Source organism: Triticum aestivum, chromosome 6B, assembly GCF_018294505.1.
Source record: "Triticum aestivum cultivar Chinese Spring chromosome 6B, IWGSC CS RefSeq v2.1, whole genome shotgun sequence".
NCBI classification, from domain to species: domain Eukaryota; kingdom Viridiplantae; phylum Streptophyta; class Magnoliopsida; order Poales; family Poaceae; genus Triticum; species Triticum aestivum.
In genome coordinates, this window is record NC_057810.1 from 345,318,101 (window position 1) to 345,328,619 (window position 10,519).

Genomic DNA, 10,519 nt, shown 5'->3' on the forward strand with positions numbered 1-10,519 from the left:
GTCTCTTTACTCGTTACATAATGCATCATTCCATAACTAACTCTTTAGCTACATTGCTTGCAAGGCTTATAGTGATGTGCATTACCGAGAGGGCAAAGAGATACCTCTCCGACAATCGGAGTGATAAAACCTAATCTCGAAATACGCCAACCCAACATGTACCTTTGGAGACACCTGTAGTACTCCTTTATAATCACCCAGTTACGTTGTGACGTTTGGTAGCACCCAAAGTGTTGCTCCGGCAAACGGGAGTTGCATAATCTCATAGTTACAGGAACATGTATAAGTCATGAAGAAAGCAATAGCAACATACTAAACGATCAAGTGCTAGGCTAACGGAATGGGTCATGCCAATCACATCATTCTCCTAATGATGTGATCCTGTTAATCAAATGACAACTCATGTCTATGGCTAGGAAACTTAACCATATTTGATTCACGAGCTAGTCAAGTAGAGGCATACTAGTCACACTATGTTTGTCTATGTATTCACACATGTATTATGTTTCCAGTTAATACAATTCTAGCATTAATAATAAACATTTATCATGAAATAAGGAAATAAATAATAACTATATTATTGCTTCTAGGGCATATTTCCTTCAGATACACCATGGCACGATGTACCAAGGCACCCATTAGGTGGGCTTGGGAACCCTGCACACATCGTTTGAGGCCATGAGTGAAACCTAGGTCAGACTTCCTTTACGGGTACAATCTCAAATAGGTGATAAACTTGGACTAGAGTCTTGTGTGGTTAGTCAGGTCGTGGCCAACACCCTCACTGTGCTATCGCTTGAAGGTTGTCGAGTACATGTCATGTAAACGGCGATAAGTGGTGAGAGTGTGTGTGAAGAAGTACACCCCTGCAGGGTAATATGATCTATTCAAACAGTCGCGTCTGTGGATTTGGACTACATAGAAAGCTTATGTGGTTCATAGATAACTCAAAGTGGATACTCTAAAATGCGCAAGATAAGTGTGAGTCCTATGGATGGCCTTCTCATAGGGAGACGGGAGTGGATCCATAGTGGTGTATTGATATGGTGAAAATATGGACTCGTGTGTGCTTTCTCTCCTCAAAGAAAATACTGGTAGTCGTACTATAGGATAGCCACTGAGTCAAAGCTGGCTTGCTGCAGTTAAACTCCACAACCCCCTTGTTGATACTGATGCATAACTAGTAGTTCTGATGTAAGTCTTCCTGGGTACGTGTGTACTCATGTTTGCTTAATTTATGTTTTGTAGAGATACTACAGTCTCACTAGTAGTTCCTCGTGGGCTTCGGCGATTAGCTTGGGAGTCCTAGACATAGGTCTGGCTCCTACGGGTGGTCTGGTAGCGAGACAGGCTTTATATCCTGGTTTCTTTTCAACTGTGTGTACCCAGACAAGATTAGCTTCCTCTTGTCCTTGTTGCTTGTATGACTTTGTATGTTGGGTCATGAGACCCATGTTTGTAATATCATGCTATGTATGGCTCCTCGGAGCCTTTTAATTAAATACTTTGAGTTGTAGAGTTATGTTGTGAAGCCATGTTGTATCTGCACATATCGAGCATACTGTGTGTATGTTATTGATATGCTTTGGTATGTGTGGGATCCGACATCTAGTTGTTTATTCTTTGTAGCCTTCCTTATGGGGAAATGTCCCCTAGTGCTTCCACCATAACACGTGGATTGATCGACATGTGTCCTTCTTTGCTCCTGTGTGTGTCCCTACGGAGAAATGTCTCGCGGTGTTTACCGGAGTCCTGATAGCTTGCTATAGCCCGATTACACTCGTTGCTGACTGACATGTGCATTGCTGGGTCATGTATGCCTGTCCCTACAAGTTAGTGCCACCTTGGGTTTACGACTAGTCATGTCGGCCTGGGTTCTCGGTCATATGAATGCTAGCAACACAATCATATACGTGAGCCAAAAGGCGCAAACAGTCCCAATCAAGGTAAGGCTGCAGCCGTGGGAATATCGTGTGTGAGGCCGCAAAGTGATATGATGTGTTACAAGCTAGATCGACTAAGGATCGAGGTCCTGACACGAGATGTCGACCAAGGGTCAAAACTGGATCTCAGAACACCCTTTGGATATTCTACACTAGGCAGAAGCCAAGGACTTGCCACTTTTAGTTTAAAATGGTCACACCAGAGGCAAAGTAATTAAAACCCAAAAAAGTACATATGTACGAAGCAATTTAAAACCATACTCATTCCATCAACCATTAAGTTTTATTCATTTCATAACTTTTGGCATCCTGAAGTGCTACATAGTAATACAAAGTGTCCTTTAGACACATGGCCTCAGTAATCCAAGCTCCCTCTACCTCGGGATAAAACTTCTTCGTGATGCGTGGCTTGTCTACCGGAGGACCCGTGGCATCCATCACTGCATTGACCTTTCGGAAGTGCCTCTCCAAGCAGGCATATGCCCTCCACCTTCCTTCAAAGCACGCGGACCTCCTCCAGCTATCGGTGCGCGAGACAGCTCCTCGCAGGTGCATCAAGAGGATGAATAGGCTGGTTGAAAGGGCTTCGACAGGACACAACACGATGCAGAGGTCTTGGAGCGCTAGGCTCGCCATGCAAAGCAACTCTGCCAGCTGCTTCATTTGATGATTTAGCAGTTGCGATGATGGACACACCGAAAACTGCCCCTAGAAGTCCTTCTCCGTGACCTGCCAACTTGTCAAAATGTGCAATGACATCCACCAGGCTCAGCGGGAGATCCATGAAGGCTTCTGGGGAATGCCATAGTTGGGTGATCTCGATACACCGCTTGCTGCCAAACACACAATGTAATAAGTATTGCTTAGCCGAGGCGATTTGGTCGAACTGCTGGAGCACCTCGCAGTCATCCCAGGCCATAGTTTTGAGATCGGAATGGGCAAGTTGGAGCTTTTCAAGCTCCTCTTTCATTCGATGCCCCTCCGCCTGAAGCTTGTCATGTGCCTCGAACACACCCTTCAGGGTCTCCTCGACCTCCTGGACCCGTGCCCGGTCCTTATCACCCTCCATCTTCTCGGCGGCTCATGCCTCCTCTACCTTCAAAGCCATAACCTTATGTTGCTTCACCTCTTGCCAAGCTTTTTTGAACTCGACCTTGAGCACCTCAAGCCCGGCTAACGCTGCTATCAATAAAATAGTTCAGCCTTACTTTTCCTCCTAGCACAGATCTATCATGACTTTTTCGTGCAAAATATGACGCAAGTTCAAATTGCTTACCTTGAGACTACTTGAACTTATGGTTCACCAGTTTGAGGTCCTCCTGGGACCTCTCAAGCTTCCGATTCATTTCTACAATCTCCTTGGAGAAGGAGTCTCGAATCATGGACAAAATCTGCCAGCAATAATCATTATTACAAAGCCCACAATACAAATGTTGAAATTCTAGGATGACAGCCTCCAGCAGTGTCCTGGGGGCTGCATGACAAGCTCCTTTCAAGTTATATGACCCCAATGCCAGTTTCTGGAAACCAACTTTGGGCTTGTGGGCTACTCACTCACTAAGACATTTAGAAGGTTGTGATGACATGTCCTTGGGCAAGCACATAAAATTTCTAAACCCAAACAAATAAGCTAAAAGGGTGGAAGCATACCTCAAAGCTCATGACGAGGTTCCTGAAAACCTCATGCAAGCTGGCCCTCCAGGACCGTAAGCCCTACAACACCGTACCTATCATGGCATGATGCTCTTCCTTAAGGGAGGATCCATTTTGGGTATTCTCCATCTGTTCGGGCCACCTCGTTCTAGCCCGTCCTTGGGCAGCGGGCGGGGGTGGCGGGACAACCTCGGACCCGGGCACCGATGTGCCAGCCTGAGTGGTCTCCACCTGCGGTGGCAAAACTGAAGCAGATATCGGTTGGGCCGATGACTGGCCCAGTCCCTCTTTGACGGCATCAGGGAGCTTCTCCCCAAGGTCTTGTTGGGCCGCAATGTCGACCTTGGCCATGACGGACAACTATTCGGAACTCGCGGTGTTTGCTTGGGGGTAGAGTGGATGTCGCCTCCCCCAGCCCGTCATGAGACGGTGGGGAAACTGCGGGCTACGGATTCCCGCTGGCGGACGATAGCCTGCTCAAGGAAACGGGAGAACCGTTGGCGGACTGCACAAAAGAGATGCTTTATGATTTCACCATTATTAAAAGGACTTGTCTAGAAAGATGGATATAAAGACAATGGCTTACCCTCAGGGAGCCGGTTTTTCCTCCCCGTAGCAAGGGGGTAATCCTATGATTCATAAAAGAGTCTGGCTCTCTCCGATGACCTGCCGGCAACACTGGCCAAGGTCCCTCGGCCTCTTTGAGCCCTTGGGCTACAAGCCAACTTCAGCGTCTCCCAACACCGCACTTTTCCCCTTAGGGGGAGGGTTCTCTTCCTCCATGTTCTCCTCTGCGTTGTCCTTGTGGAGGGAGGAGGCATGGGTCTCCGCGGTCCGAGTGAGTGAGGTTGCTCCGCCCCGAGCACTCGCCTTGCCCTTTAGGGACTTTGTCCCCTTGGTGGGCACGATGTGTGGCTCCTCCGTGACGAGTATCATGAGTAGGGGAGTTATTGGCTCCTCTGGCAGTGGGGCTGGGCATCGCACCTTCTATGCCCAAGCCAGCCACTTCTGCATACATTAAGCATAAAGGATTCGTCAGAATCTACCCGTCAATGCAAAAGAGAAGAATTTGGATTCGTGTGCTAGAACACTTACTAGGGGGGCGTCGTGGCCGTCCTCAAAGCCGAGGTCCTCCCCTTGCTTGGGGGTCTTGTCCTCGGCCAGCTTTAGGAGTCACGTCTACATGGCTTCCAAGGTGGAGCGAAAGAAGGTGGTGAGGGGTGCATGTCCTCAGGCATTTATGCCAAGATCGGGGTAGCCCGAAGCTGGAGCGGGAGCATGCGGCGATTGAGCCTGACATTGATGACCTAGATGAGTTGGAGGTTCTTTGTGGTGGACCACCATTTGATCCTGTTGATCATGGCCTCCACCTCCTCTAGGTTCACAACACCTTTCTCCTTCTAGGACCTGGGCTTGCTTGGAGGCCTATCCGAAAGAGCTGGGACCTTGGCCTGGCCTGGGGCGAGCGGTTCGGTGATGTAGAACCATTCCTGTGGCCACTCCTTCACCTTTTGATGAAGGTGCCAGTGAACCATTTGCCCCCATGATTCTTGCTTATCATAGCCCCTTCGCACTCCAAGAGGTCGGAGCCCCTGGACTGCGGCTTGATCCCAAAGATCTTTAGCCATAAGCCAAAGTGTGGCTCGCAGTGGAGGAAGGCCTCATAGACCCTGACAGAGGAGGCAAGGTGGAGAATGGAATTCAGGGCCATAGGGTGGAAAGCGACCCCGTAATAGAACATTACCCCACACATGAAAGGGTGCAGTGGAACCCTAGCCCTCGAACGAGGTGGGGGGGGCGAAGACTACCCACGACCCTATATAGGGGGCGGGCACTTGCTGGCCAGCGGTTGGAGCACTGGCAGTGATATCAGCGGATAGATACCCCGTGGTGCGTAGCTCTAGGATGGTGACATCCTTCATGATGAAAATACCTCAATGCATTCTTGAGGTCATAGCTTTCGGGAGTATGCGTCGAGGAAACATAGTGAGTCATGTCCTGCGGTGGTGTTGATGATTTGGTCAATGCGAGGGAGGGGGAAGCGATCCTTGGGGCAGGCCTTGTTGAGGTCTTTGAAATCGACACATAGGCGCCAGGATTTGTCCTTCTTTGGTACCATTACCAGATTTGCCAGCCAATCCGGATGTTTTATATCTCTGATGAATCTGGCCTCAAATAGCTTGGCTAGCTCTTCTCCCATGCCTTGCCGTTTAAGCTCTAAGAAGCGCCTAAGAGTCTGTTTGACTGGCTTGTATCCTTTCAGTATATTGAGGCTGTGTTCGGCCAGCCTGCGTGGGATTCCCGGCATGTCTGAAGGGTGCCAGGCAAAAATGTCCCAATTCTCGCGTAGGAAGTCTCGCAGTGCGGCGTCCATTGTGGGGCTCAACCGTGTCCCGATGGAAGCTGTCTTTGTGGGGTCCGTTGGATGGACCTGGAATTTGACTATCTCATCCGCGGACTTGAATGAGGTGGACATGGGTCGTTTGTCGAGTATCGCGTCATCTCTATCCACTATGGCATGCAGTGTCGTTAGTTCTTCGGCCGCTAGGGCTTCGGATAATGTTTCCAGGACTAGTGCGGCAGTTTTATTTTCGGTGCGGAGTGCAACGTTTGGATCACAGGCTAGAGTGATGATTCCATTGGGTCCGGGCATTTTGAGCTTCATGTACCCGCGATGGGGTATAGCTTGAAAGCTCGTGAATGCGTCCCACCCTAAAAGGGCGTGGTATCCGCTGCTGAAGGGTCACTTGGAACATGATTTCTTCGGACCTATAATTCTCCGGCGTGCCGAATACCACATCTAGTGTGATTTTTCCCACACACCGTGCCTCCCGACTAGGGATGATTCCCCTGAAGGTCGTGTTGCTTTGGTTAATGCGGATTTTATCAATTTCCATCTTGTTGAGGGTTTCTTCATAGATCAGGTTTAATCTGCTTCCGCCGTCCATGAGTACTTTAGTGAGCCGGAAGCCGTCCATGATTAGGCTAAGGATGAAAGCAGCTGGTGCCCGAACTGTTTGGAATTGAGGTTCGTCACTGGCACTGAAGGTTATAGTAGTGTCGCTCCACGGATTTATTTTTGCCACATGGCAGACATCAGCGAAACTTTGATGAGCTCGCTTGCGCCTATTATTTGAGGCAAAAGTCTCGAAGACTGTCAGTACCGCATTGTTGTCTTCGGCGGGATGTTGCTCTGCTTTATGGTTTACAAGAAGATCCTCGCCGCTTTTCGCTACCTGCCGGAGTATCCAACATGCTCTAAGGCTATGCGTTGGCGTGCTATCCGGTGTGCTGTGAATTTTGCATGGCCCATTGAGCCATTCTTCCAATACGGTTCCACGCCCTGGAGCGGGATTTGGTTTTTTGGGAATTGGATCGGGTAACTTATGAGAGTTTGCCCTTTTAGTTCGGACGAAGGGTTTAGTGAGAGCCAAATTATCCCAGAAGTCCGTTTGAGTTTTCTAGGCGCTTTCCATCGCATAGTACTTCCGTACTATGGCTGCTAAGTCAGCAAAGTGTACTATGTCATGGCGAAGTATAGCATTCAGGATCCCTTTGGCCGTGCAATTTCCGCAGAAAAGTGAGATTGCGTCTTCCTCGCGACAGTCCTTGACCCTGTTTATCACAAGGAGGAATCTGGCCCAGTAGCGATGTACTGTCTCTTGGGGCTCTTGTCTGATATGGGAAAGAGGGCATAAGTTTGGGTGGGTGGGCGTAGTTAAGTCTGGATTCTAACCCGATCTGACATCCAGGGGCAGAGGAGCTTCCGGGCTTGGCAGCTCGGACTCTGGGATGTTGCCCAATTTTTCTGGCCCGTTGCCTGATTCTAAGTTCGGGGTCTGGGTCACGTCCTCCCGCGAATGGGTATCCGGCTCAGAGGGCTCGATAATCCGGACATAGTTCATTCTCAAAGTAGAGGGATAATCCATGTGTGGCTCTTCCACTACCGCTATCTCATGGGTGACCAGTGGGGATTTAATATCCCTTTTGTCGGGTTTAAACCCAATCTGATCATTGTCTATAGCGACTCCTAGAGCGGCGATGCGATCCAAGAGCTCATTAAGGGAGGAGATCTCCATTGGATCCATCTGTTCGGTGAGTTCCGAAGTGACGTGGAGGCTTTTTTGATGACCCGAGAAGTCATCGTCGGCGCGGCAGCGGATCGGGCGGTCATGATGAAGCCGCCTAGTCGGAGAGTTTGGCCTACTGCCAGGGCTCCCCTAGAGGTGATGTTTTCCTTGACAACAAGACGAGCCATCAAGCCTTGTAGCAACGACACAGAGGAACTGTCAATGAAAGAACCAATGTCGGTGTCAAACTGGCGGATCTCGTGTAGGGGGTCCTGAACTGTGCGTCTAAGGCTAATGGTAATAGGAGGCAGGGGACACGATGTTTTACCCAGGTTCGGGCCCTATTAATGGAGGTAATACCCTACTTCCTGCTTGATTGATCTTGATGATATGAGTATTACAAGAGTTGATCTACCACGAGATCGTAGAGGCTAAACCCTAGGAGCTAGCCTATGAATATGATTGTTCTTGTCCTACGGACTAAATCCTCCGGTTTATATAGACACCGGAGGAGGCTAGGGTTAAACAAAGTCGGTTACAAAGAAGGATATCTAACATCCGAATCGCCAAGCTTGTCTTCCACGCAAAGGAGAGTCCCATCTGGACACGGGACGAAGTCTTGAGTCTTGTATCTTCACGGTCCAACAGTCCGGCCAAAGTATATAGTCCGGCTGTCCGGATACCCCCTTATCCAGGACTCCCTCAGCCACTGTTTATAATATATCCAACAGTAAACATTTTAGTTCATGATTATTTGAGCATTTAAAATATTTTATAGCATTTAAATGCCCAAATGCAATTAACATATGATTTAATCCAGTGACCTTGTGATGTCCTAGAAAAGTGTGCACCATTTTTTGTCAGAGGTTCTATACCAAGGCAAAGATGATGAACATTTTAGAAGGGCATTTTGGGTTCAGTGAAAATGATTTTATTTGGACCCTAGTTGAATTTCATTTCCCGCTAGGGTTCACCAGCCCCCACTACAAAGTTTTCATAAAATTTAGACATGATGCATTGAGGCTAATGCAAAGTCCTAAGCTGGGGCTGTGACAACTCACCCCCACTAAACAAGAATCTCGTCCCGAGATTCAAGCGTAGGGTAAGATGAAGGGGGGAACACAACTAACACAAACTTCATGATCCAACTAGCACTTTATAGGAACATCGATTCCTTCATCATCTTTGTCGCGATGACTTGCTCTGAGAACTCCAACCAACAAGACAGCAAGAAGAAAGGAAAACTCTAGAAGGATCGATCTTCTCAAAGATGGAACAACTTAGGATTAACTCATGGAGTGAAACATTGAAACATCTCTCGAGCTGAGACACGAAACATACATCCAAAGGGATGGGGTGAAATAGATGACGAATGTTCACTAGGTAGACAAGAATTTCACACTTAAGAGGGTGGTGAACGGTTGTTAACGTAGCGAGGATTTGAGTTGCCATGATACCATAACGAGACATTTTGGAGGAGGTGGCTCGTAGAATTATCCCCTAAGTGGCAAAAAGATTACTTTTGATATAGAGATCATTGAGACACTTTATACCAGCCTAAGGCAATTCACCAACAATCGTTTGGCGGGGTGTGAAGGAATGGCATACCCATACTAGAATGGATGATGTGGATTACCTTGTTGAAGACAACACAAGGGGTGATTTTGCTTATCACCGGAAATGGATGGGACCCATGGTAGGACCACTTTTGAAACTGATGCTGATTAGTAATTACTGAGAAGGGTAATCCAGAGTAGGATGGCACAATAATGGTGCAAGCTGGGAACAAAATGCAAATGATGGGAATAATTCTAGTAACTGGGGAATAACTCAATAGACCAGAGTGATTCCACTGTTTGAGAAGCTACAACATAACTGAGGGAAATGAGAGCAATCCCAGTTAGTGTCGGTGAAAACACCTAGTGCTTGTGCGTGCTCTCAAGACCTTAAGCATTTCCATATTCATCAAGGTTTTACCAATATCCGTGTCAAGGATCCTGGTAACACAACATACCACCATGATGGATATTGGTGGTGGATGCAAATACAAAGGAAGATAACACTTTCACAGATTTCACCTTAGCGAGGCCAAGGGGAAAAAATCAGGATGATCGACCGAGAGACATTTAGTACTCCGCTTCTAATGTTTTCCTTGAAGTACTAGCGTGTCCCATTCATAGATATGGTTTGATATCTAGAACACTAAGTAAAAGGTCAGACTTCACGAACACCAAAAATTCATAAGAGACAACTAAGGAGTAAATCCTACGAAATCCTTATGGAGAGGTCGTCAACTTCCTCAATCAAGATACTACAATAACATGTCTTCCGGCTGGGTGTGTTGGCCACGACATCCACCTTACCGGTTACAAAGAGACCAATATTATAGTGCTTGGGACACGTTCCAACCATCATATCTACCAGAGATTAAGATCTGGTTGGTGTCAGAATATTCCAGACTCAACAAGTCTAGGAAGAAAAATGAAAGTTTGCAACACAAATCGACGAGATGACGTTGCGAGATTCTCAGGAGATGGACTACGATAGCAAGCTCCAAAATATGAGATGATTCTGCTACAAACATGTAAACACGTTGTCCCAGACAAACACGATCACATGGAAGTCTTACAACAAAACACTACCGAGTTCAGGAGGGGAAGCATCAACGAGGATAGCGAAGTCCTAACATAAGTCATGATTCTTAAGAAGGAACTTCTTCTCCTTGAAGAACTCAATCAGTGGCTTGGTGTGCTAGGGACACATATAGAATGAAGGCTTGAAGTCTCCAAACCATAGAATACTTCGCACGTATGCATGACCGATATGGGATGATTCCAAAGGAAGCAACATTGA